Source organism: Macaca nemestrina, chromosome 6 (genome assembly GCF_043159975.1).
Source record: "Macaca nemestrina isolate mMacNem1 chromosome 6, mMacNem.hap1, whole genome shotgun sequence".
NCBI lineage: Eukaryota > Metazoa > Chordata > Mammalia > Primates > Cercopithecidae > Macaca > Macaca nemestrina.
The window spans coordinates 42,613,227-42,638,432 of NC_092130.1; the positions used below are offsets into that span (position 1 = coordinate 42,613,227).

Genomic DNA, 25,206 nt, shown 5'->3' on the forward strand with positions numbered 1-25,206 from the left:
ACCATTTGCTTTCTTTTTTTTTTTGAGATGGAGTCTCGCTTTGTCGCCTAGGCTGGAGTGCAGTGGCACCATCTCGGCTCACTGCAAGTTCCGCCTCCTGGGTTCAAGCAATTCTCCTGCCTCAGCCTCCCGAGTAGCTGGTATTACAGGCATGTGCCACCATGCCTGGCTAATTTTTTTATATTTTTAGTAGAGACGGGGTTTCACCATATTGGCCAGGCTGGTCTGGAACTCCTGACCTTGTGATCTGCCTGCCTTGGCCTCCCAAAGTGCTGGGGTTACAGGTGTGAGGCCCTTCGCCCCAGCCAATCTTTTGCTTTCTAAGTGCTCACATATTCAGTAGGGAAAGAAATAATAATAACAGTTTCTCAAGTACAATGGAAAACCACTTGATTGTTTTACAGTGATTCTCAAAATTTAACATGTATATGCATCATTCCAAAATCTTGCTAGAATGCAGATTCTGGGCCGGGCGCGGTGGCTCAAGCCTGTAATCCCAGCACTTTGGGAGGCCGAGACGGGCGGATCACGAGGTCAGGAGATCGAGACCATCCTGGCTAACATGGTGAAACCCCGTCTCTACTAAAAAAATACAAAAAAAAAAAAAACTAGCCGGGCGTGTTGGTGGGCGCCTGTAGTCCCAGCTACTCGGGAGGCTGAGGCAGGAGAATGGCGTAAACCCGGGAGGCGGAGTTTGCAGTGAGCTGAGATCCGGCCACTGCACTCCAGCCTGGGCGACAGAGCGAGACTCCGTCTCAAAAAAAAAAAAAAAAAAAGAATGCAGATTCTGATTTAGTATGTCTGGGATTTCTTACAGACACCTAGGTAAAATGGATGCTGTTGGTCCACAGACCACACTTTGGCAAATAGCTGAATAAAGTCTTAGCATTGGTTAAAATGTAAGGCATGCATAGGGAATAGCAAGTCAGTTTGACAGGGAAGATCAGATCTCAAAGAGCCTTGAATGCCAAGGTAAGGATTTAGGTGATATTCTATGTAAAAGAATCATTGTAGTTTCCTATACTGGGTAGAAAGTGACATGATAGAACCTGTACTTAAGGGAGATTTATCTGTCATCATGTATAGGACAGATGTGGTGGAAGCTTTATATTAGGTATTTAGTACCTAATACTAATTCCTGGCCCTTAATGCCAAATGAGAAAAAAATTGCAGGAAGGAGAGAGGAGGGGGGACTGGCAATAGAGAAGCTACCTGCTTTATAGACTGTCCCTGGGTGAGGATAAGGAGTTCTTTGGATCACAAATATCTTTAGTCTGCCCAAATTCCAAGAGATCCCTGCAAATCCCTTGCTTATTTAAGGATGCAGTCATAAAATATGGTAAATTTCTCTGCTAGATCCAATTTATCAAAAATGTATTGAGTGCCAAATACAGTCCTCTGCTATTTCAGGCATCTGTGTATTTCCTAGAGTATTTAATGAAGGATCCTTGTAATGTTAATGGTGAATGAAGGAATTCATTCTGCTTAATTCTCCTATTTCAGCTTAAGATGCAACAATATATCCTTGATAAGACTATTTAAAAAGCAAGGACATGATAAACACAAAATATAGGATAGTGGTTACAATTGGGGGAAAGTAAGGGGAAGAGATAAGGGAAGAGTAAATAGATGATGTGAGTTATTGTTATTGTTCTAGTTTTTGGGTTTGAGTAATTGATTCACTGGATTTGTTATATTATAAAAATAAATAAGGAAATGAACCAGTAAATAAAGTAGAAGAGTACCATGTATGTTAATAATACAAAATATGATTAATTAAGCACCTGAAGTCAATTTTTTTTTTTTTTTTTTTTGAGACAGAGTCTCGCTCTGTCACCCTGGCCGGATCTCAGCTCACTGCAAGCTCTGTCTCCCGGGTTTACGCCATTCTCCTGCCTCAGCCTCCAGAGTAGCTGGGACTACACTGCCACCTCGCCTGGCTAGTTTTTTGTATTTTTTTAGTAGAGACGGGGTTTCACTGTGTTAGCCAGGATGGTCTTGATCTCCTGACCTCGTGATCCGCCCGTCTCGGCCTCCCAAAGTGCTGGGATTACAGGCTTGAGCCACCGCGCCCGGCCTGAAGTCTATTTTTTTAAATCTACATGAACACACACTCAAAAGTAATATCGGAGTGTCCGTCCTGTCTACAGGGTCTGCCAAAAGTGGGAGAATGAAATTAAAGTCGCTGCATCAGCCTATACTACTATGGAGGGCTTTTCTGTTTAGTATAATTTCACAATGCAGATAGTTCAAATAGTTATCCCATCCAGTCTGATGCTTGGTGAGATCAGGTAAGGCAGTAGCCCCAACAAAATATACTAACATTCTACTGTCTAAGTTTTTGTTCCATTCAGTAGTTTACATAGGGCTTTCACATATCAAAATATGCTTGCCTGCCATTTTACTCAGTGTTACATTCTTGCCTTCTTGAATCTGGGGCCAGAGGTCTTGGAAGAATGTCTTGTGGGAATTTGGTGTGAATGTCTTGGAGGAGTTTGGTGTGCTCAGAGTATTGTACTTATAATTGCCTGACATTAAATCTTTTCTAATCATTGACATGATACCAAGGTATGAAGAAATACATCCTGGGAGGTCAAATTCACTTTCAAAATAAAAGTTCCTTCTTTGTTTTCTGTCCTAGTGAGTGAGTGGAGTTCTGGCTCATTTTACAGAATATACAGGAATTATTCATGTCAGAAACTTAGGATATAGCAAAATACAGTCAGTGCTAAAACAACTCTGAGTATAATTTAATTCTTTTGATGCATAAGGCATTTTTAGGGACTTGGGTGATCCACACAAATGAATCTTCCTGAAAATTGAAATAAACCTATTATTGCAAAAATATTTAAAAAATAAAAGTAGTAAATGCTTAAGGACAAAAATTCTAAAAATTCAGAGCAGTGAAGGTACAAAGTGAAAGGTAAAACTGACCCTTCCAAATCCCCAATTTCTACTATTAACAGTTTCTTGTATACCTATACAGAAAATTTATCTGCATATTCAGCTCTGTATATACTTTTTTTTTCACAAATGGGATCATACTATAGTGGAATTACAGGGGATAAAAGGATATTCATTTTATATTTTAATAGTTACAGCTAAATTGCCCTTTTGTTAAATGGTACATTCTCAGTGGTTATTTGAGAATAACTTCCTCAGTGCTTCTAAAATGTATCCCATTGTTTTTTAAACTTGCTTTATTTTTACTCATAAGTGAGGCTGTGCATCTTTTGTATGTGTATTGGTTACTTCTGCTTTCCCTTCTTGTAAAATGCCTGTTGAGAACTGAATATTTTCCCCTCTGGTAAAATGCCTCCAAATTGAACACAGAACATTAACGATGTGTTTTTACAGCTACATTTTTATAATTAGACTCCATTAAAGGTGAATGTTCAAGAAATAATAGTTTAAAATCTTGAGATTCTTTTTCGTTTTTTAAAATATAATACATTGTCATACCAATGTCTAATACCAAGATGATGACATTTGGTGATTTAATGAACATTTGTACTTTACCCAGTCTTTAGTCTAATTTGAGCCTCATGCAAGTTTGGAAGATTCCTGAAGTGGAAAGCCCCAACAATAAAAAGGGGGTTTGTGATAGTTGACTTCCCAGTCACTCCCAGCTCCATCCAAACAGTGCGTACTTTCCTCCCACTTTGCTGATAAATAACCTTGGAAATAAATTTATACCCATGGGTATAATTCTATGAGTTTAGTGCTCATGCCTCTTTTTGTTATCTATACAGTTTCTATCATACTATGGCTACTTAGGAAGTGTCTAAGAAAAACAACAGTTATGCTGGTATTTGATTTGTCAGTTGTGGCTGGGGGCATCAGTGGGACATAGAGCAGAATTCTTGCTGAGGAATATGATCCTCACTTGATTCTAATTTTATCTTTGTGGTGAAGCTTTGAAATATGAGGACAGCTGATGTTGAATAAATCTGTCCTCACAAGCTGTATGAGATTGAAGTAAAATTAAATATTTGGGGTTAAATCCAAATGTAAAGATGTGGAAACGGCTGATTAATCTTTTGGTATTTCACTTTCTGCATCTTGGTAAAAAGGAACTGTTCGTTGTGATAAACACAAAATAGCAACAGTCCAGTTTGAGGCTTATGATAAGCTAAATGTGTGCCCTAACTTAAGGTCTAACATTTTATAAAAGACGAAGTAGAGTTCTTACTTTTCACCCCAACCTCCACCCTGCTGATAAAATGATAGGCTATACATACTTGATTTTGTTAGCGACTTCTCTTTCTTTGTTTTTCTCCCTGAATAAAAGGTTTCTACTAATGAAATAGTGAGGCCCACACTTGCACTTGGGTTGGGGTAATAATCCTGTGTGGTCTTTGTAAGTGTGCAAATGATGAGACCCCAAACTCCTAGTAGATTCTTACCTAGGTGACTAAATGTATTGCTAATTGCTAAGGAATAAATAAATGTGTGTGCTCCAAGAATAGATTGCTGGCTTTTCTTCAGCTGACTGGATTACTAAGGTAGAAAAGCACTAAAAATAAATCAGGGCACAAATTCTCCTGCCAGGAATTGAGCATTGAGATAACTTGTCTGCCTGGTGGTGTTGACATCATCTGTTCTCCTAATGCACTGCATAAATAGGAGCCAGAATGAGAAATAGATTTGGCCATGAACTATTGTCAGTAAAAGTCCTTAACCCTTGTCCTGATATACCTGTTGCTGCTTGTTGCCAGGTTTAAGTTAATTAGTCCATCCAACTCCTCTAGGAGATAGCTAAGTACAGCAAGGTGAGAACTCAAAACCAAACTCAGGGTCAATCTCAGGGGAAATCATTTGATCTCTTTTAGCTTCAAATATATTTTTGCTAGTTCTCTTCTGTCAGTTGGGTTTCAGTGTTTCCCCCAAGGGATCAGGTTTTAACAGAGTTGGAAATGTGGGAAGACATCTCAGGAAATCAGTTCTCTAGGACCTGAAGATTGCACAGTGATCCAAGTTCCCTGACGTGGAGTTAAGGATTCTTATCACTGAATTCCTTTTCTGTTATTACTTCAAATGTCCTGAGCAGAAAGCCTTAGACAGTTAGAATTAACCTATGGATCTCATGTGAACTAAAATGGGAGGAAATTCATGCAAATCCCTACCTTCTTTATATCTGAACCTACTTTCTTTTAGTTTTATAGCAAGTTGCATTTAACTGGAATAATACTGTCTCACACTGATTAAGTCCTTGATGCTCACAAAATGCTTTCACACATTTATCTTGTGATCACGGCAAGCCTGTAAGGAAGGCAGATGTTCTTAACCTCTTATTAACTGCTGGACTCAGAAAAGCCAGCAGATTGAGACTGGCAGCAGTTGGTGTTAAGATCCCTGGGAGCTCTGGGATTTCATAGTCCACATAGTCAGCAGTGAATGGTCGGATCCATTTCTCTGGGGAAAGTTTGGGAAGTTTGTTCTGTCTGTTTAAGTAAAGTTTGTTTATTTAAATATTTGTACAAAATATGCATTCTCATTATAGAAAATTTGGAAATATGGAAGAAAAAAATCAACCACAGACTGAGCACACAAAAACAAATTCCTTGGGTTTCCTGTTTTTTGACTGAATCTGTGAGATGGAAGGAGAGATCAGTAGGTATTCAATAATGTTTATTCTGTCTCCACCCCTTTCCTTGTGTTCAGCATAATGCACACAACAGACATTTAAGTTCAGTCTCCTCTTCTAGGAATCCTTCATAGGTAGGTACTGACTAAGTCTTCAGAGCTGAGCTCTAAAAGGTGAGTCAGAATCTTTCCATAATCCCTGGTAGAGATCAGCTGTTAACTGTTCTCCTTTTGTTACCATTCTCTTTTTTTCCACACAACACTCTTCCTTTCCTCTGGCTACATCAGTATGTTTTCTCTTTGTCTTTCTCTGCTGTTTATCATTTTCAGGCTTAAAGTCAGCAGCAGATTCTGCCTGGCCTCCCCAGGGCAGAGTCAAGGGCCCCAATAGCAATGAAGAGAATGAAAGGACAAATATGGAAATTTCTGCTTTTTCTAATCTCCCACTCACCCAGCTTGGCACTGGTTTCTCAGAAGTACACTGACCAAAAAGAGGAGTGTTGGGCAGTCCAGGAACTTTTCTTTTCTTTTTTTTTTTTTGAGACGGAGTTTTGCTCTTGTCGCCCAGGCGGGAGTGCAATGGCGTGATCTTGGCTCACTGCAACCTCCGCCTCCCGGGTTCAAGTGATTCTCCTGCCTCAGCCTCCGGAGTAGCTGAGATTACAGGCGCACACCGCGTGCCCAGCTAATTTTGTATTTTTTAGTAGAGATGGGAGTTCGCTATGTTGGCCGTGCTGGTCTTGAACTCCTGACCTCAGGTGATGCGCCCGAAGTGCTGGGATTACAGGCGTGAGCCATCGTGCCTGGCCCAGTGCAGGAACTTTAACAGCTCCAGATGTTCGGAGCCTGGAAATACTGAGCTCCAGTCTATCTTTGAATCCTCTACTGCATTTTGCTTAGTTCTTGAATAATAGATATTAGTTTTTATTGATGAATCTGTGTGTGAGTGAGTGAATGTGTTTGGTCCTGATACTGGAAATAGGAAGCCACTATACTGGTTTCCTATAAGTTAAAATCATCAGGATTGTATTCTCTGTCCTGTCCCCAAGGAATTAAGAATATTTGATTTTTCTCATCTCTAGGATCAATATGATGTGAGAAAACCCAGCTAACCAGCAGCCTTCGTTTCAAAGATACTCACAGCCTCCACGTTGTCTTGTTTGGTTTTCTGCTCCTGTTGCCCCAGAGAAAGAGCCTCTCAAAGCTGGGTTTGAAGAGGGTCCCTGCTCTCTGGCAAGAAGGAGCATAAATTGGAATGACAGCTGTGTGCAAGGAGGCTAGCGTATAAATCGGAAAGGATGGGGAAGAGTCTTCCTATTCTACTGTAGTTGATGCAGTTCCAGCTTTCAATTTATCATACTTGGGAAGTGCTCATCTTCCCAACAGGACAGAAAATATGTGACCCTGAATTAACCACTAATAATTGTACATCAAATCTAAATGGGAATGAGGAGATAAAAGGCAGGGTAGAGCCAAAGTCTCATGGTAAGCAAAGCATTTTTAGCTGGAATGTAAAGAATGTTGGTATTGGCGTTTAAAGGAAATTCAAGCTGCCCTTCCCTTCAGTCCAGATAGCTCACAGTTGTTTGAGTCACAATTACAATTTTACTGATTTCGGAAATCTAATATTAATCTTAGCATTGGCTTTAGTGGAGAATCTATCCAATGTTGTAGATCTTTATGGAGAAGTATTTTAAATTGTGAAATGACTTTTTTTTTTTCTTAGACACGTAAGACTTTTATACACTGTTGGTGGATGTGCTTTTGATTGTGCTGTATTTAAAATACAATAAAAACAATTTAGGTCCAGCATAGAAGCTGAAGAATATCTCTTATCCAAAATGCTTGTTTCAGGTTTGAGATCTTTTTTTTTCCTTCAGATTTTGGAATATTTGCCAATTAAATGCTCCTTTGAGCGTCATGTCAGTGCTGAAAAACTTTTGGATTTTGGAATATTGAGGATTTTGAATTTTTGGATTAGGAATGCTCAGCCTGTGTAGAGAAACTTCCTCTTACCATGCATAAGCTGAAAAAATTTTTTGACAAGAATATACTTCCACTCTCTATTATGAATTATAGAATTAAATAGCAGGCTTTGATTGAGGGTCTATTGTACTGCCCAGTACGGAGCAGCTGGAGAGTAACAAATCAAACAAAAGGAAGAAAAAGAAAAAATCCTACTACATTAATAGTAATTTAAGTGTATAGAACATGGTGTAAACATTTCAAAAGCCATTCAACTCAGTATTTTTTGAGCCTCTCATATAGACTACCTACTTTATTTTGTTTTGTTTTGTAGCCCCAGACGACTTCTTTCTAGTTTCAGCCAATTGTTTAAAAACTAAATAATGCTTGTTGTATATGACAGAAGCTGGGAGAACTCAGTATTATACCATTTCCAGTAGTAGTGCAAAAAAAGGCAAATTGTTTGAGGATGATTCATTAGAAACATGGCCTCCTTCATCAAAGGATGGCATGTTCTGTCATTAGAGAAGTAATTTATGTGATGTGATCATGAGTGCTGTTGACTTAGAGGGCTTGTAACCTGTAGGAATCTGTGACTCAGCATCTGGCCCCTGGAAGCAGGTTCTTAGCAGACTGTCAAAGCTCAAGGTGAGCTTCAGGTCATCCAACTCCTCAGGTTTTTTTTTTTTTTTTTTTTTTTTTTTTAAACAAATGAGGACCTGAAGTCCAGAGAAGAGAGGCCATTTGCCATGGTAGTGTGTTATTGCCAGAGGAATATCAGGAGAGATTGTGAAATTTGAAAAAAAAAAAAATTATCAAATGTCCTTCAGAATGCTAGGTGTTGACTAGTAAACACTTCTAGGTTATCTGATTCTATAGTGCTCTGCACCTTTCGTTGCCTTTGAACTATTTTAAATCCTTTAAAATTATAGAAAACTGAGGGTAATACAAATTACTCTTGTCTGTAGAAATGCAAATGAACTTTGTCTTGTGAAGGTGCAATTGTTACCACTCCTCAAACACATGAAGCTGGGTTTGCATTTACTAACACACTCATTTCAGCATTTCTGGCTGCCTCTTGTGCCAGTTTTTAACGTTTTACTGGATCTGTCTTTAATGAGTTAAATGAAACCTTTAATGTGTTTATTTTATATTTGTATGGCAGTCATAATTTTGACTTAAACATTATCTTTTAACAGGAAGAAACTAAGATTTTAGTAAGCGTTCCCTGTTCTTTTTGTTAAATAAACAAGTCAACAAATGTAGTGTAAATGTCCAATCGGCTTTTATTAGCAATTCATAAATTGGAGCAACATCTCATTCTATAAAATAGAATAGATGCTTTGCAGGGCATGTCAGAACAATTGGTTTATGAAGGTGGAAACAAGGAAACAAAAATTGAAAAAGCATATTGGTTAACATCAAGTTACTTCAAGTTACTTTTCTTATAAGGGTTAATCAGAGGGGACTTCCCTATCATGCCAACTCTGGTTAACTGCGCCTCTTTTGATTGGTTACTGGGATTCTCCTGTTTTCAAGAAAAATTGATCTTTTGGGGTTTTACCTGCTTCCTTAATGTTTCAGTTTGACTTTGTGATACTTAGCATGAGTGACTTCATTTTAGTTTGGTCTTTTGGGGCCTAGTACAGGAGCTTAGTCCAAAACAGTGACCTCCTATAAATTTTATTTAACACTTCATTCACTGTGAATAGGTAGAAGCACCATTTACATGGGTTTCTGAAATGGCTAGACAATCAGTTATAATTTTTTCTCACATTTTCATATGTTTATTGATCATATGAGTAGCATCTTAAAAAATATTTTATCGAGGGTGAATTTCATGTAACATAAAATTAACCATTTTAAAGTGAATGATTCAGTGGCATTTAGTACATGCATAATATATTGCAAGCACACTTCCATCTAGTTCCGAAACATTCCCATTACTTCCGAATAAAACCTCTTATCCATTAAGAAGTTTCTCCCCATGCCTCTTCCCTATATCCCCTAGCAACCACCAATCTGTATTCCGTTTCTTTGGAATTTCCTATTCTAGATATTTTATATAAATGTTATCATACAATATGTGACATTTTGTGCCTGGCTGCTTTCACTTATAATAATGGTTTGGAGGTCTATCCATGTTATAGATCAGTGCTTCATTTTTTGGGGGGTGAATAAAATTCCATTGTATGTCTATACCACAATTTGTTTATCCATTCTTCCACTGATGGACATCTGGGCTGTTCCTACCTTTTGGTTATTATAAATAGTGCTGGCATGAACATGCATGTACATGTACTTGTTTGAGGGCCTATTTACTGATTTGGGGTGTATAACCTAGGAATGGAATTGCAGCATCATAGGGTAATTCTGTTTAATTTTTTGAGGAACTGCCACACTGTTTCCACAGAGGTTGAACTATTTTACATTCCTGTCAGCAATGTATGAAGGTTCCAGTTTTTCCACATCCTTGCCAACCCTTGTTATTTTCCATTTTGAAAATTATGTCCATCTAGTGAGTGTGAAGTGGTACTGCATTGTGGTTTTATTTGCATTTCATTAACGACTAATGATGTTTAGCATCTTTTCATGAGCTTATTAATCATAGAATTTTGAACATTGCATCATATTTTGGATATACTTGGGAATATTTTGAATATATCAGGGAGGCTGGCTTTCAAAAAGAAATATTTGTGTTTCCCACATAATACAAGTAATCATTCCCTGATTTGTGTTTCTTAATTTAAGATTTTATATATTAACTTTTATTAAAGTGATTCCTATAAAACAATTATCTTTTTTGGAGACAAACTGGAGAGGATTATCTTTATTCTTATATGACACTCTTTATACAGTATTTTCATAGACCATTCCTGAATCTTCTGCAGTATCAAGCAACTGCTATTAAAGAACTCAGAAAAATGTTGCTATGGTGATACTATTTGTCCTTGTGAAACACAGCTATGTGAGCTGTTTTATGCTTAAAATCTTGCTTGGAGCTCTTTGTAAGATTTGTTGATTTTCTTTTTTAATGGAGATATATAGTACATTCTATTTTATTTTATTTAATTGATTTATTTTTTGAGACAGGGTCTCATTCTCTCACCCAGGCTAAAGTGCAATGGTGCGATCATGGCTCATTGAAGCCTCAACCTCCCATGCTCAAGCAATCCTCCCACCTCTGCCTCCTGAGTAGCTAGGACTAGAGGTACACACCACCATGCCCAGTTAATTTGTATATATTTTTTTGTAGAGACAGGGTCTCACTATGTTACCTATGCTGGTCTTGAACTCCTGGCTTAACCCATCCTCTTGCCCTGGCCTCCCAAAGTGCTGGGATTACAGGCATGAACCACTGCGCCCTAGCCCAACATATGGTACATTTTAAAATAAATATAACAACAGCCACCATAACTAACATTTATTAAACATTTATTTGGTACCAGACTCTCTACTAGGTGTTTTACATAGATTATCTCCTTTAATCCCAGAAGCATGTCAGCCCCTAAGGATAAATAGTATTTTTTCTGTGTCCCTTGTGGTATCCCGAGCATCTAAAAGAGTCCTGCCACAGAGCAAGTGTTCAATAAATGGTATTCGATGACTAAACAACCCTTTGAGGGTTGTTTTAGGTAGTTATTGTGATTATCTTCATTTCACAAATGAGGAAGCTGAGGCTAAGAAATGTAAAACAATTTTCCCAAGGTCTTACAGATAGGCAGTAGTGGAATCCAGATCAGAACTTAGGCAGTCTGCTCCAGAGTCTGTATCATATTGGCTTTAAGCCATAGATTTCAGAACAGCACTTTTACTTCTTCCTTGCAGTTACTACAGGGTGTCCAGCTATTTTGTGAAACAAAGAAGAAACAAATTCATTTTAGTTCAACAAATATTTATGGCCAATAGATAATGTGTGCTCAAATACTTGTTGGGTATAATGTTGAGAACTGGTAGTTAAGAGAACAAGATTATGTTATGGGGTCTGACACTAGCTGGATGATCTCGTACAAATAATATGCTCTCTCTATGATTTGGACTGCTTAGTTATAAAATGGAAAAGTTGGACTAGATTATCTCAATGTGCTTCAGCAATAAAATATGGTAACATGAAGAAATAACACTGATAAGGCTCAGTGAACTTGCTTGCTGGGGTAGGGGTAGTAGGGGTATCTTGGTTTATATATTTTAATTTTTAATCTCTAGGGAATGAAAAAAAGAGGAGAGGCAACAAAGTGGTCATTATATGATGGCAGTTGTAGAATATATCATCTAGAAGAGAAAAAAAGCAATTATCTCAGTAACAAGGAAGCCTCAGTTCATCCTTAATTTCAAGAAATAAGATTTACTTCTATCCTGGCCCTTTCCTTTGAGAAGTATTATACCCTAAAATTACATAATATTTTATAGTTTTTCAATGCTTTCCTCTCATTTGTACCTACAACTATGCTGAGAGGTAGTTTGGGGAGGTTAGTGTTGGGAAAAGCCAAGGGCTTAGCTAAGGTTCCACAATTATCTAGTGATTCTCAGTCTTAGTTTTTTGGTGCCCAGCCTGTCTTGTCTCCAAATTTGAAGAAAATATAAATTATTATTTTTAATGTTTTGATTTTTCTTTTAAATTCACTTGGTTAGAGAATATATATACCTAACAACAGTTTTCCCTTAGGTTTCCAGAAGAGGATATTGCCTAATAAAACATAATAATAGGGTAGAAAAACTTCCAAAACAATGCATTAACTTTTTTTTTTTTTTTCGAGACAGGGTCTCATTATGCTGCCCAGGCTGGAGTGCAGTAGCAGTGGCTATTCATGGGTATAATCACAGCATACTACAGCCTTGAACTCCTGGACTTAAGCAGTCCTCCTGCCTCCATGTCCTGAGTACTGGGACTACAGGCATGTGCCACCATGCCTGGCTCCTGTGTTAACTTTTTTAGAAAAAAAGATCTTAGGGATGAAACATACTTTTTTTTTTTTTGAGAAGGAGTCTCACTTTGTCTCCCAGGCTGGAGTGCCGTGGCGGGATCTCGGCTCGCTGCAAGCTCCGCCTCCCGGGTTCACGCCATTCTCCTGCCTCAGCCTCCCGAGTAGCTGGGACTACAGGCGCCCGCCACCACGCACGGCTAATTTTTTGTATTTTTAGTAGAGACGGGGTTTCACCGTGTTAGACAGGATGGTCTCGATCTCCTGACCTCGTGATCCGCCCACCTCGGCCTCCCAAAGTGCTGGGATTACAGGCGTGAGCCACCGCGCCCGGCCGGATGAAACATACTTTTTAAGCCTCACTTGTTTTATACTTTAAATTGGGTTGAATGATTATATTTCTTACTCTTCCAAGTTTAACCAATAAATGCACATGTCTGATTTACACAAAGTGCTATGCTGAGTGCCTCAGAAATTAAAAGATGACCTTGCCTTCAATCCGCAAAAATTATGAAACATACAACTGACCACTGCATATGACAGAACATTATGAGTGCTAAAGCTAAAGATAAAGTGTTATAGGAAATCAAGATGAAGAGAGTCCTTTCAGCAATAGTGGTTGAGAAAAGTTTCATGGAAGAGGAACCAAGTCTTGAAGGATGTAGATATTAAGAGTGAAAGAGTGACAGCAAGAGTGAAGTGAGAGAAGGAGAGTAAGAGAAAGATATTAATGGGTGGAGGGAATGAGTATGAGTACAGGCTCAGAAGGAAAAAATATTCAGGGTGTATTTGGGAAAGTTGTGAACAAGTTGTACTCCCTGAAAAATTGTTAGAAAGATCCTTCCAACAATTGGTTCATTGTATTGCCTATCATTGTTCTTTTTCCACTCCTACTCCAACCCAAATAAAACAAAAGAATAGACCATTAATTCCTTCATTTAACTAGCATTTATTGGGTACCTGCTCTGTCCCAGGTGCTTTGCTAGGGAGCGTAAGCTATAAAGGTCAACTAGCTTTGCCCTCAAAGGGCTCACAGTCTGGTGAGGAAGACCAACTCTTGGTTAGAAAAGGAGTTACATACAAAGTGCCCATTTTATTTGAAATGGGGCCACCTTGAAAAGAATGAGCTTGGCTGCATTGGGCTGATCGCCTGAACTCTGTTTTTAGCCCTTGGAGCAACTTCAGGATGTGTGGCATTCCAGGAGAACAGCTGCATACTATATTCTGAAAATGACTAAAGTAGCACCTCTGTTTTTTCCAGACCCGCAGCAATGACTCTCACTTGGAAGGAGAGCCAAACCCTAACCTGTCTCGTACTATTGGGCATGTTGTTCCACAGACTTTTAGAGGGGAAGTTTCAGATTTTCTTACCTTTGTCCCAAAGAAGGGAGATATGGAGGAAGGAAGGGCTAAACTATAGAGGCCTCTCATTTTTTAAAATAAAGTATAGAATTCTTTATTGGTATTTCTTAGTGCAGCAAGAGATAATAACGATAGATATTATTTATTAAGTGCTTTGTGCCAGGCACTGTGATGAGAGCGCTAACATAGAGCATCCAGTTTAACCCACCAGCAGTCCTACAAATTAGCTACTATTTTCATCACCTTTTACACCTTTTACACCTTTTTCATCACCTAAGTCCTACAAATTAGCTACTATTTACATCACCTTCAGCTTCAGGAAACTGAAGCTTAACAAGATTAAGTAACTTTCCCATGTCACATAACTAATGAGTGGATATGGTGGAAAGTGTAATTAATATTAGAATGTGTTTTATGTTTCATTATTTATAGAGGAAACTGAGGCCTAGAGAGAAGTGATTAGTCCATAGGTACAGAGAAAAATGATGTCAAAGCCAGCTTTAGAACCCATATCTCAATTTTATGACTCTTTAAATTTTTAAACCTTATTTATAATAGAAAATTTCAAATATATGTGTATCTATATGTCTGTATATAACCTAGTTCCTATAATTACGTATTCATGATCAATCTTATTTCCTCTGTACCCCTACTGTCTTGCCCCCTACCATATTATTTTGAAGCAAATAGCAAAATATTTTGTCTATAATATAATCAAAATATTTCTCTAAGAGATGGTTTTTGTGAAAAATATAATAACATAATCATACCTAAAAATTAGTAATAACTCCTAAATACCATCAATGATCTAGTCTGCGTTCAGATTTCCAGTTGTCTCCTAAATGTCACAGTTTTTTCTTGCAGTTTGCTTGCTTGAACCAGGATCCAAATAAGGTTCACACATTACAATAGATATATCTTTTAGTCTCTTTCAGTCTATAGCTTTCCCTCCAACATTTTTATATTCTTGTGATTGTTGAAAAAACCAGTTGTTTGTCCTGTAGAGTTTCCTGCAGTTTTGATTTTGTTGATTGTATCCCTGTGGTGTAGTTTAAGATGTTCTTCTCTTCTGTCTTCTGAATTTCCTATAAATTGATTATTGGATCTAGAGGCTTGATCAGATTCAGGTTTGATATTTTATTTTGAAAGACTACTTCATAGGTGATGTTGGGTTGTGTTTATCAGGAGGCACAAAGTGTCTGGTTATCTCTTCTTTTTGTGATTTTATAATAGCAATCATTGATTATTATTATTATTATTATTTGAAATAGGGTCTCTTTCGCTCAGGCTGGAGGGCAGTGGCACAATCTTGGCTCACCTGCAACCTCCGCCTCCTAGGTTTAAGTGATTGTCCTGCCTCAGCCTCCCACATAGCGTGATTATAGGAACACACCACCATGCCTGTCTGATTTTTGTATTTTTAGTAGAGATGGGGTTTCACCATGTTGGCCAGGCTGGTCTTGAACTCCTGACCTCAAGTGATCCACCCACCTTGGCTTCCCAAAGTGCTAGGATTACAGGCATGAGCCACTGTTCCTGGCCTAGCAATCATTGATTTTTAATGCCTAGATATATTAATTTATTAGAGATTCCAAGGCCTTCCATTTACTGCCATGATGAAATATCAAGAATATAATTTACCCTTTCAACTTAACTAAAAAACCCAACATGATATATGAAACAATGGTTTTCAGACATTGGACAATAGGCATAATAGAACTGTGATTCTTGAAGAAAGATAAGTAATGTCTGGCATCCAGTGAAAAATTACTGGACGTGCAAAGAAATGGGATAATATAACCCACAACAGATAACATTTAATTAATAGAAACAGAATTCAGAAATGACACATATCATAAAATTAGGAGACAAGGATATTAAAAAGCTGTGATAAAAATGCTTTACATGTTCAAGAAGTAGAGGAAAACACGAGCATAACAAGGAGGGAAATGGAAGATATACGAAAAACACCCAAGTCAAATTTCTAGAGATGAAAAATACAATGTTTGAAATGAGAAGTACATTGGATGAGATTAACAGCAGACTAGACACAGCTGAATAAAAAATTAGTACATTTGAAGGCATAACAATAGGAAGTACTCAAAGCACAGAGAAAAAAGATGAAAAAAAATGAACAGGGTATCAGTGAGCTGTGGAACAATATCACATGGTCTAATATACATGTAACTCCAATTGGAGAAGGGCAGGGACACCAGAAAAGTATTTGAAGAAATAATGGCTGGGAAATTTTCAGGTGCCCGAACAGAACCTGGAGACCTCTTTTTTTTTATTGTAATGAAAGACAGGATTGCTTCTCTGTCGATAAAGAGAACAGTTTCATCATGAGCAGGCGGAAAGCTATAATATAAACTAACCCTTTTAGACTACATAGTGACCTTCTGTGTTACGTGTGTGTTTCTTTCTCCTTAGGACCGTCTGGAAAATTTGTGATACTCGTCTTTTTATTTTACTTTTTTATCTATCCTCGAATCTCTTATTCACTCTTAAAGTGATTCCCTTCCCTCACCACCATACCACCAGGTGCCCCTGGCTAACCTAAGGAAGTCCTGTACCTGTTTCCTGAGCTGCTTGCCTGGGCTCCAGGGTCCTTTCATTCATCCATGCATCCACCTCCAGCTTTTCCTAATGAAATTTTGACTCACTTTGGTCCTGCCTGTCATCTCATCTTAAAGGCTAATTCTTGATAATTAATTCTGGAGATTTCTGATGGGTTAATGTATAACACTAATTGGTTAACATTCACATTTAAAAGGCCATCCAGAGGTTTGCTTTAATTCCTATTTATTTAAGGCCTAGCTCAAATACAATCTTATTTATTTAACGATCACTTCTCTAGTGGTACCGTGGGTCATATACTGTGCTAGAATGAGTAAGACCTAACTCTTGCCCTCTGGAGCCTCACATTCCTGAAAGACAGACCTACAAACAAATACAAGTTTATGTAAATACAGTAAAGGAGGTATGAACAAAGGTTCTGAGCACTCAGTGGGGGAATTGTTTGCAAGACCTAGGGCACTCAAGAAGAAAGACTTTTGTAATGGGCCTGCAGGAGAAATAGGAGTGGAACAGTCTGAGAATGTGAAGAGAATACTGGGCAAAGAAAACATCATCAAAGACACAGAGATAATGAAAAATGTCAATTGCTATTTGCTACGTCTTTCCTATGGTTCATGCACAAAGCTTTGCATACATTCTCTCAATTGACTCTCACAAATACCTTTTTAAATAACTGTCTTTATGATATGTACTTTACAGATCTGCAAACTGAGGCTTTGTGGGGGGAAATTCCAAAAGTTACCCAAGGTTGTCTAATATTGCAGAAGTAGGATTGGAACCAAGATCTGTCTGATTGCAAAACATATACTCTTAATCCTTAACTTACTAAAGAAAACTCGTGTTCAGAATATGGTAGGGTGAGGGCAAGGTAGTAGTAGGAGAGAAGGCAGGGAAGGTTTGTAGAGGGCAGACTTCCGAAGGGTTTTATATGTTATACATCCATGAAATAGCTTTTTTTAAAATTCACTTTTGTCCCCTAACTCCCAAACCAGAAGGAATCTTATTTTTTTTTTTTCTTAACCCCCAAGCACTTAATGTTTATATCTCACATCCATTTATAACTTTTTTTCCCCCCATTTCCCCATTTGCCATTAGGCAACACAGTTTTAATCAAAGGAATTATTTCTTTTTTGAAAAATTGTATAAACCAGGCATGGTGATGTATGCCTGTACTTCCACCCACTCTGGAGATTGAGGTGGGAGGATCACTTGAGCCCAGGAGTTTGAGGCTGCAGTGAGCTATTATTGAGCCACTGCACTCCAGCCTGGGTGAACAGAGTGAGACTCTATCTCTTAAAAAAGATAACAAAAGAAAAAAATAATAAAAATTATATATATTTAAATTATACAACTTGATTTGATATACATATTGTGAAATAATCACCACAATCAGGGTAATTAACCAATCCATCATAGTTACCTTTTGTGTGTGTGTGAGAATACCTTTTGTGTGAGAATACTTAGGATCAACAACAAATTTTAAGTATATAGTGTAACATTGTTACTAATAGTCACCATGCCATACATTAACTCTCCAGAATTTATTCATCTTGCATAACTGAAACTTTCTACCTTTTGACCAACATGTTCTCATATCCTCTTTCCCTCAGTCCGTGGTAAATTCTATGAATTAACTATTTTAGATTCCACATATAAGTGACATCATACAGTATTTATTGTCAGGCCTCTAAGCCCAAGCTAAGCCATCATATCCCTTGTGACCTGCACATATACATCCAGATGGCCTGAAGCAACTGAAGATCCACAAAAGAAGTGAAAATAGCCTTAAATGATGACATTCCACCACTGTGATTTGTTTCTGCCCCACCCTAACTGATCAATGTACTTTGTAATCTCCCCCACCCTTAAGAAGGTTCTTTGTAATTCTCCCCACCCTTGAGAATGTACTTTGAGATCCACCCCCTGCCCGCAAAACATTGCTCCTAACTCCACTGCCTATCCCAAAACCTATAAGAACTAATGATAATCCCAGTACCCTTTGCTGACTCTTTTTTCGGACTCAGCCCGCCTGCACCCAGGTGAAATAAACAGCCTGTTGCTCACACAAAGCCTATTTGGTGGTCTCTTCACATGGATGCAAGTGAAATTTTAGTGCCGTGTCTTGGATCTGGGGACCTCCCTTGGGAGATCAATCCCCTGTCCTCCTGCTCTTTGCTCCGTGAGAAAGATCCACCTACATATCTGGTCCTCAGACCGACCAGCCCAAGGAACATCTCACTAATTTTAAATCCAGTAAGTGGCCTTTTTTTACTCTCTTCTCCAACCTCTCTCACTATCCCTCAACCTGTTTCTCTTTTCAGTCTTGGCGCCACACTTCAATCTCTCCCTTAATTTCAGTTCCTTTCCTTTTCTGGTAGAGACAAAGGAGACGCGTTTTATCCGTGGACCCAAAATTCTGGCGCTGGTCACGGACTTGGGAAGACAGTCTTCCTTTGGTGTTTAATCATGCGGGGATGCCTGCCTGATTATTCACGCACATTTCAGAGGTGTCTGACCACGCGGGGATGCCTGCCTTGGTCCTTCACCCTTAGCGGCAAGTACGGATTTTCTGGGGGGCAAAACCCCCCCAACCCCTTCTCTCTGTGTCTCTACCCCTTCCCTGCTTTTCTGGGGGGGCAAGAACCCCCCCCGACCCCTTCTCTCCAGGTCTCTATCCCTTCTCCGCTTTTCTGGGGGGCAAGAACCCCCTGACCCCTTCTTTCTGTGTCTCTAGCCCTTCTCCGCTTTTCTGGAGGGCAAGAACCCCCTAAGCTCTTCTCTCTCTGTCTCTACTCTCTCTTTTCTCTGGGCTTGCCTCCTTCACTATGGGCAACCTTCCGTTCCTCCCTCTTCTCCCTCAGCCTGTGTTCTCAAAAACTTAAAACCTCTTCAACTCACACCTGACCTAAAACCTGAATGCCTTATTTTCTTCTGCAACTCTGCTTGGCCCCAATACAAACTTGACAATTGGCTCTAAATGGCCAGAAAACAGCACTTTCGGTTCCTCTATCCTACAAGACCTACATAATTTTTGTAGTAAAATGGGCAAATGGTCTGAGGTGCATTACATCCAGGCATTTTTCACACTTCATTCCCTCCCTAGTCTCTGTTCCCAATGCGATTCCTCCCAAATCCTCCTCCTTTCCCTCCTGCCTGTCCCTTCAGTCCCAACCCCAAGCGTCTCTGAGTCTTTTGAATCTTCCTTTTCTATGGACCCATCTGACCTCTCCCCTCCTCCCCAGGTTGCTCCTCGCCAGGCTGAGCTAGGTCCCAATTTTTCCTCAGCCTCTGCTCCCCTACCCTATAATCCTTTTATCACCTCCCCTCCTCACACCCGGTCCAGCTTACAGTTTCATTCCGTGACTAGCCCTCCCCCACCTACCCAGCTATTTCCTCTTAAGAAGGTGGCTGGAGCTAAAGGCATAGTCAAGGTTAATGCTCCTTTTTCTTTGTCCAACATCTCCCAAATCAGTTAGTGTTTAGGCTCTTTTTCATCAAATATAAAAACCCAGCCCAGTTCATAGCCCATTTGGCAGCAACCCTGAGATGCTTTACAGCCCTAGACCCTGAAAGATCACAAAGCTGTCTTATCCTCAATTTGCATTTTATTACCCAATCTGCTCCCGACATTAAATAAAGCTCCAAAAATTGAATTCTGGCCCTCAAACCCCACAACAGGACTTAATTAACCTCGCCTTCAAGGTGTACACTAATAGAATAGAGGCAGTCAAGTAGCAATGTATTTCTGAGTTGCAATTCCTTGCCTCCACTGTGAGACAGAACTCAGCCACATCTCCAGCACACAAGAACTCCAAATGCCTGAACTGCAGCTGCCAGGGGTTCCTCCAGAACCTCCTCCCCCAGGAGCTTGCTACAGGTGCCGGAAATTTGGCCACTGGGCCAAGGAATGCCTACAGCCCGGGATTCCTCCTAAGCCGTGTCCCATCTGTGCAGGACCCCACTAAAAATTGGACTGTTCAACTCACCTGGCAACCACTCCCAGAGCCCCTGGAACTCCGGCCCAAGGCTCTCTGACTGACTCCTTCCCAGATCTTCTTGGCTTAGCAGCTGAAGACTGACGCTGCCCGATCATCTTGGAAGCCTCTTGGACCATCACAGATGCTTTGGGTAACTCTTACAGTGGAAGGTAAGTCCGTCCCCTTCTTAATCAATACAGAGGCTACCCACTCCACATTACCTTCTTTTCAAGGGCCTGTTTCCTTTGCCTCCATAACTGTTGTGGGTGTTGATGGCCAGGCTTCTAAACCCCTTAAAACTCCCCAAGTCTGGTGGCAACTTGGACAATACTCTTCTAAGCACTCCTTTTTAGTTATCCCCACCTGCCCAGTTCCCTTATTAGGTCCAGGCATTTTAACTAAATTATTTGCTTCCCTGACTATTCCTGGGCTACAACCACACCTCATTGCCACCTTTTTCCCCAGTTGAAAGCCTCCTTCACATCCTCCCTTTGTATCTCCCCACCTTAAACCACCAGTATAGGACGCCTCTACTCCCTCCTTGGCGACCGATCATGCACCCCTTACTATCCCATTAAAACCTAATCACCCTTACCCCGCTCAACGCCAATATCCCATCCCGCAGCACGCTTTAAAAGGATTAAAGCCTGTTATCACTCGCCTGTTACAACATGGCCTTTTAAAGCCTATAAAGTCTCCTTACAGTTCCCCCATCTTACCTGTCCAAAAACTGGACAAGCCTTACAGGTTAGTTCAGGATCTGCACCTTATCAACCAAATTGTCTTGCCTATCCACCCCGTGGTGCCAAACGCATATTCTCTCCTATCCCTAGTACCTCCCTCCATAACCCATTATTCTGTTCTGGATCTCAAACATGCTTTCTTTACTATTCCTTTGTACCCTTCATCCCGGCCTCTCTTTGCTTTCACTTGGATTGACCCTGACACCCATCAGGCTGAGCAAATTACCTGGGCTGTACTACCGCAAGGCTTCGTGGACAGCCCCCATTACTTCAGTCAAGCCCAAATTTCTTCCTCATCTGTTACCTGTCTCGGCATAATTCTTCATGAAAACACACGTGCTCTCCCTGCCGATTGTGTCCAGCTAATCTCCCAAACCTGAACCCCTTCTACAAAACAACTACTCCTTTCCTTCCTAGGTGTGGTTAGGTACTTCCACCTTTGGAACCTGACTAAACCATTATGTAAACTCACAAACACAAACCTAGCTGACCCCATAGATCCTAAATCCTTTTGCCACTCCTCTTTCTGCTCCTTAAAAACAGCCCTAGAGGCTGCCCCCACACTGGCTTTCCCTAAAAAGGAAAAGCCAGTGTGTTTCATTACACACAGCCAAAGTACAGGGCTGTGCAGTCAAAATTCTTACACAAGAGCCGGGACTACGTCCTGTAGCCTTTCTGTCCAAACAACTTAACCTTACTGTTTTAGGCTAGCCCCCCACATTATTCCTGATACCACACCTGAGCCTCATGACTGTATCTCTCTAATCCACCTGGCATTCGCTCAATTTCCCTGTATTTCCTTCTTTCCTGTTCCTCACCCTGATCATACTTGGTTTATTGATGGCAGTTCCACCAGGCCTAACTGCCACACACCAGCAAAGGCAGTCTATGCTATAGTATCTTCCACATCTATCATTGAGGCTACCACTCTGCCGCCCTCCACTACCTCTCAGCAAGCTGAACTCATTGCCTCGGGCCCTCACTCTTGCAAAGGGACTACGCATCAATAAAATTAAATATTTATACTGACTCTAAATATGCCTTCCATATCCTGCACCACCATGCTGTTATATGGGCAGAAAGAGGTTTTCTCACCATGCAAGGGTCCTCCATCATTAATGCCTCTTTAATAAAAACTATTCTCAAGGCCGCTTTACTTCCAAAGGAAGCTGGAGTCATTCACTGCAAGGGCCATTAAAAGGCATCAGATCCCACTGCTCAAGGCAACACTTATGCTGATAAGGTAGCTAAAAAAGCAGCTAGCTTCCAGCTTCTATCCCTCATGGCAGTTTTTCTCCTTCTCATCTGGTCACTCCCATTTACTCCCCCACTGAAACTTCCACCTATCAATCTCTTCCCACACAAGGCAAATGGTTCTTAGACCAAGAAAAATATCTCCTTCCAGCCTCACAGGCCCATTCTATTCTGTCGTCATTTCATAATCTCTTCCATGTAGGTTACAAGCTGCTAGCCTGCCTCTTAGAACCTCTCATTTCCTTTCCATTGTGGAAATCTGTCCTCAAGGAAATCACTTCTCAGTTGTTCCATCTGCTATTCTACTACTACTCAGGAATTGTTCAGGCCCCCTCCCTTCCCACACATCAAGCTTGGGGATTTGCCCCTGCCCAGGACTGACAAATTGACTTTACTCACATGCCCTGAGTCAGGAAACTAAAATACCTCTTGGTCTGGGTAGACACTTTCACTGGATAGGTAGAGACCTTTCCCACAGGGTCTGAGAAGGCCACTGTGGCCATTTCTTCCCTTTTGTCAGATGTAATTCCTCGGTTTGGCCTTCCCACCTCTATGCAGTCTGATAACGGACTGGCCTTTATTAGTCAAATCACCCAAGCAGTTTCTCAGGCTCTTGGTATTTAGTGACTCCTGGATGTAAATCGCCACCCTTAAGTCTCTCTTGAAGTGGATCTTCAGTGGCAAGGTACCCTCCAATACTTTCACCCTGATGAAGTCCTATTCTTTACTTTTATACTCACTCTTATTCTGGTTCCCGTTCTTATGCCACCCTCTACCTCTCCCCAGCTATCTGCACCACACTATCAATCTCACTCTCTCCTAGCCATTTCTAATCCTTCTTTAACAAACAGTTGCTGGCTTTGCATTTCTCTTTCCTCCAAAATTGCCGAGGCCTCGACTTACTCACTGCTAAAAAAAGAGGACTCTGTATATTTTTAAATGGAGAGTGTTGTTCTTACCTTAATCAATCTGGCCTGGTATATGACAACATAAACTCAAGGATGGAGCCCAAAAACTCACCAACCAAGCAAACAATAATGTTGAACCCCCTTGGACACTCTCTAATTGGATGTCCTGGGTACTCCCAATTCTTAGTCCTTTAATACCTATTTTTCTCCTTCTTTTATTTGAATCTTGTGTCTTTCATTTAGTTTCTCAATTCATACAAAACCTCATCAAGGCCATCACCAATAATTCTATACAACAAATGCTCCTTCTAACAACCCCACAATATCACCCCTTACCACAAAGTCTTTTTTCAGCTTAATGTCTCCCACTCTAGGTTCGCATGTCACCCCTGATCCTGCTTGAAGCAGCCCTGAGAAACATCACCCATTATCTCTCCATACCACCCCTAAAAATTTTTGCTGCCCTAACACTTTACCATTATTATTTTTTTTATTAATATAAGAAGACAGGAATGTCAGGCCTCTAAGCCGAAGCTAAGCCATCATATCCCTTGTGACCTGCATGTATACATCCAGATGGCCTGAAGCAACTGAAGATCCACAAAAGAAGTGAAAATAGCCTTAAATGATGACATTCCACCATTGTGATTTGTTTCTGCCCCACCCTAACTGATCAATGTATTTTGTAATCTCCCCCACCCTTAAGAAGGTTCTTTGTAATTCTCCCCACCCTTGAGAATGTACTTTGAGATCCACCCCCTGCCCGCAAAACATTGCTCCTAACTCCACTGCCTATCCCAAAACCTATAAGAACTAATGATAATCCCAGTACCCTTTGCTGACTCTCTTTTCGGACTCAGCCCGCCTGTACCCAGGTGAAATAAACAGCCTTGTTGCTCACACAAAGCCTGTTTGGTGGTCTCTTCACACAGACGCGAATGAAATTTATCTTTCTATGTTTGGCCTATTTCATAATGTTCTCCAGGTTCATTCATATTGTCACAAATGGCAGGATTTTATTCTTTTTAAAGGCTGAATAATATTCCATTGTACATGTATACCACATATTCTTTATCCATTCATCTGTCAATGGACATGCAAGTCATATCCATATCTTGGTCCTTGTGAATAATGCTGCAGTGAACACAGGAATGCAGGTATCTCTTCAAGATCCTGATTTCACAAAGGAATTATTTCTTATTTGTCACCTTTATCCCATACAATACTCCACTCATTTAGTGAATGTGCTCTACTCACAAGGAAGGAAGGAAGGAGGGAGGGAGGGAAAGAGGGAGAGAGGCAGTGAGGGAGGGAGGGAGAGAGGGAGATCTGTGGGTTGTAGAAAGTTTAGGCACTTGGGCTTTGCATTTCTTTTATTTATTTATTTTTGAGACAGGGTCTCACTGTTGCCCAGGCTGAGTGCAATGGTGCGATCACAGCTCACTGCATCCTTGACCTACTGGGCTCAAGTGATCCTCCCCACTCTTAGCCTCCCCCATAGCTGGGACTACAGATGCATGTCACCCACCTGGCTAATTTTCTCTATTTTGTAGAAATGGAATCTCACTCTTTGGCCCAGGCAGGTCTTGAACTCTTAACTCAAGCAATCCTTCCACCTCGGCCTCCCAAAATGCTAGGATTACAGGTGTGAGCCACAGTGCCCAGCTGCAATTCTTTAAGAAGTTGTGGTTGCCTTGGGGAAATTGGAAACTCTCAGATTCTTAGGCTATCCCTATGTACTAGTTGGTAAGTCATAACTCCAGCATTGCCTACTGGGTTTCAGTGTGCATGACATCCATATGGGACAAGCCACCTGAGCTTTCTGCCAAAACTTACAGGAAAATCTGGGCTGAGCCACAAATATTATGAGCTCTAACCCAGGGACATAGCAGCTCTCCCTGTAGTTTTTGCT

General features: G+C 40.2%; 2 protein-coding genes across 8 annotated transcripts in view; one reads left to right on the forward strand and one right to left on the reverse strand.

The window, feature by feature from the left end:
* Window positions 1-25,206, forward strand: part of LOC105467094 (kelch like family member 3) — a 270,346-nt gene that overhangs the window by 49,121 nt on the left and 196,019 nt on the right. The window lies entirely within an intron of this gene.
* Window positions 1-25,206, reverse strand: part of LOC105467099 (palladin-like) — a 108,344-nt gene that overhangs the window by 22,582 nt on the left and 60,556 nt on the right. The gene's annotated exons all lie outside the window — the stretch shown is intronic.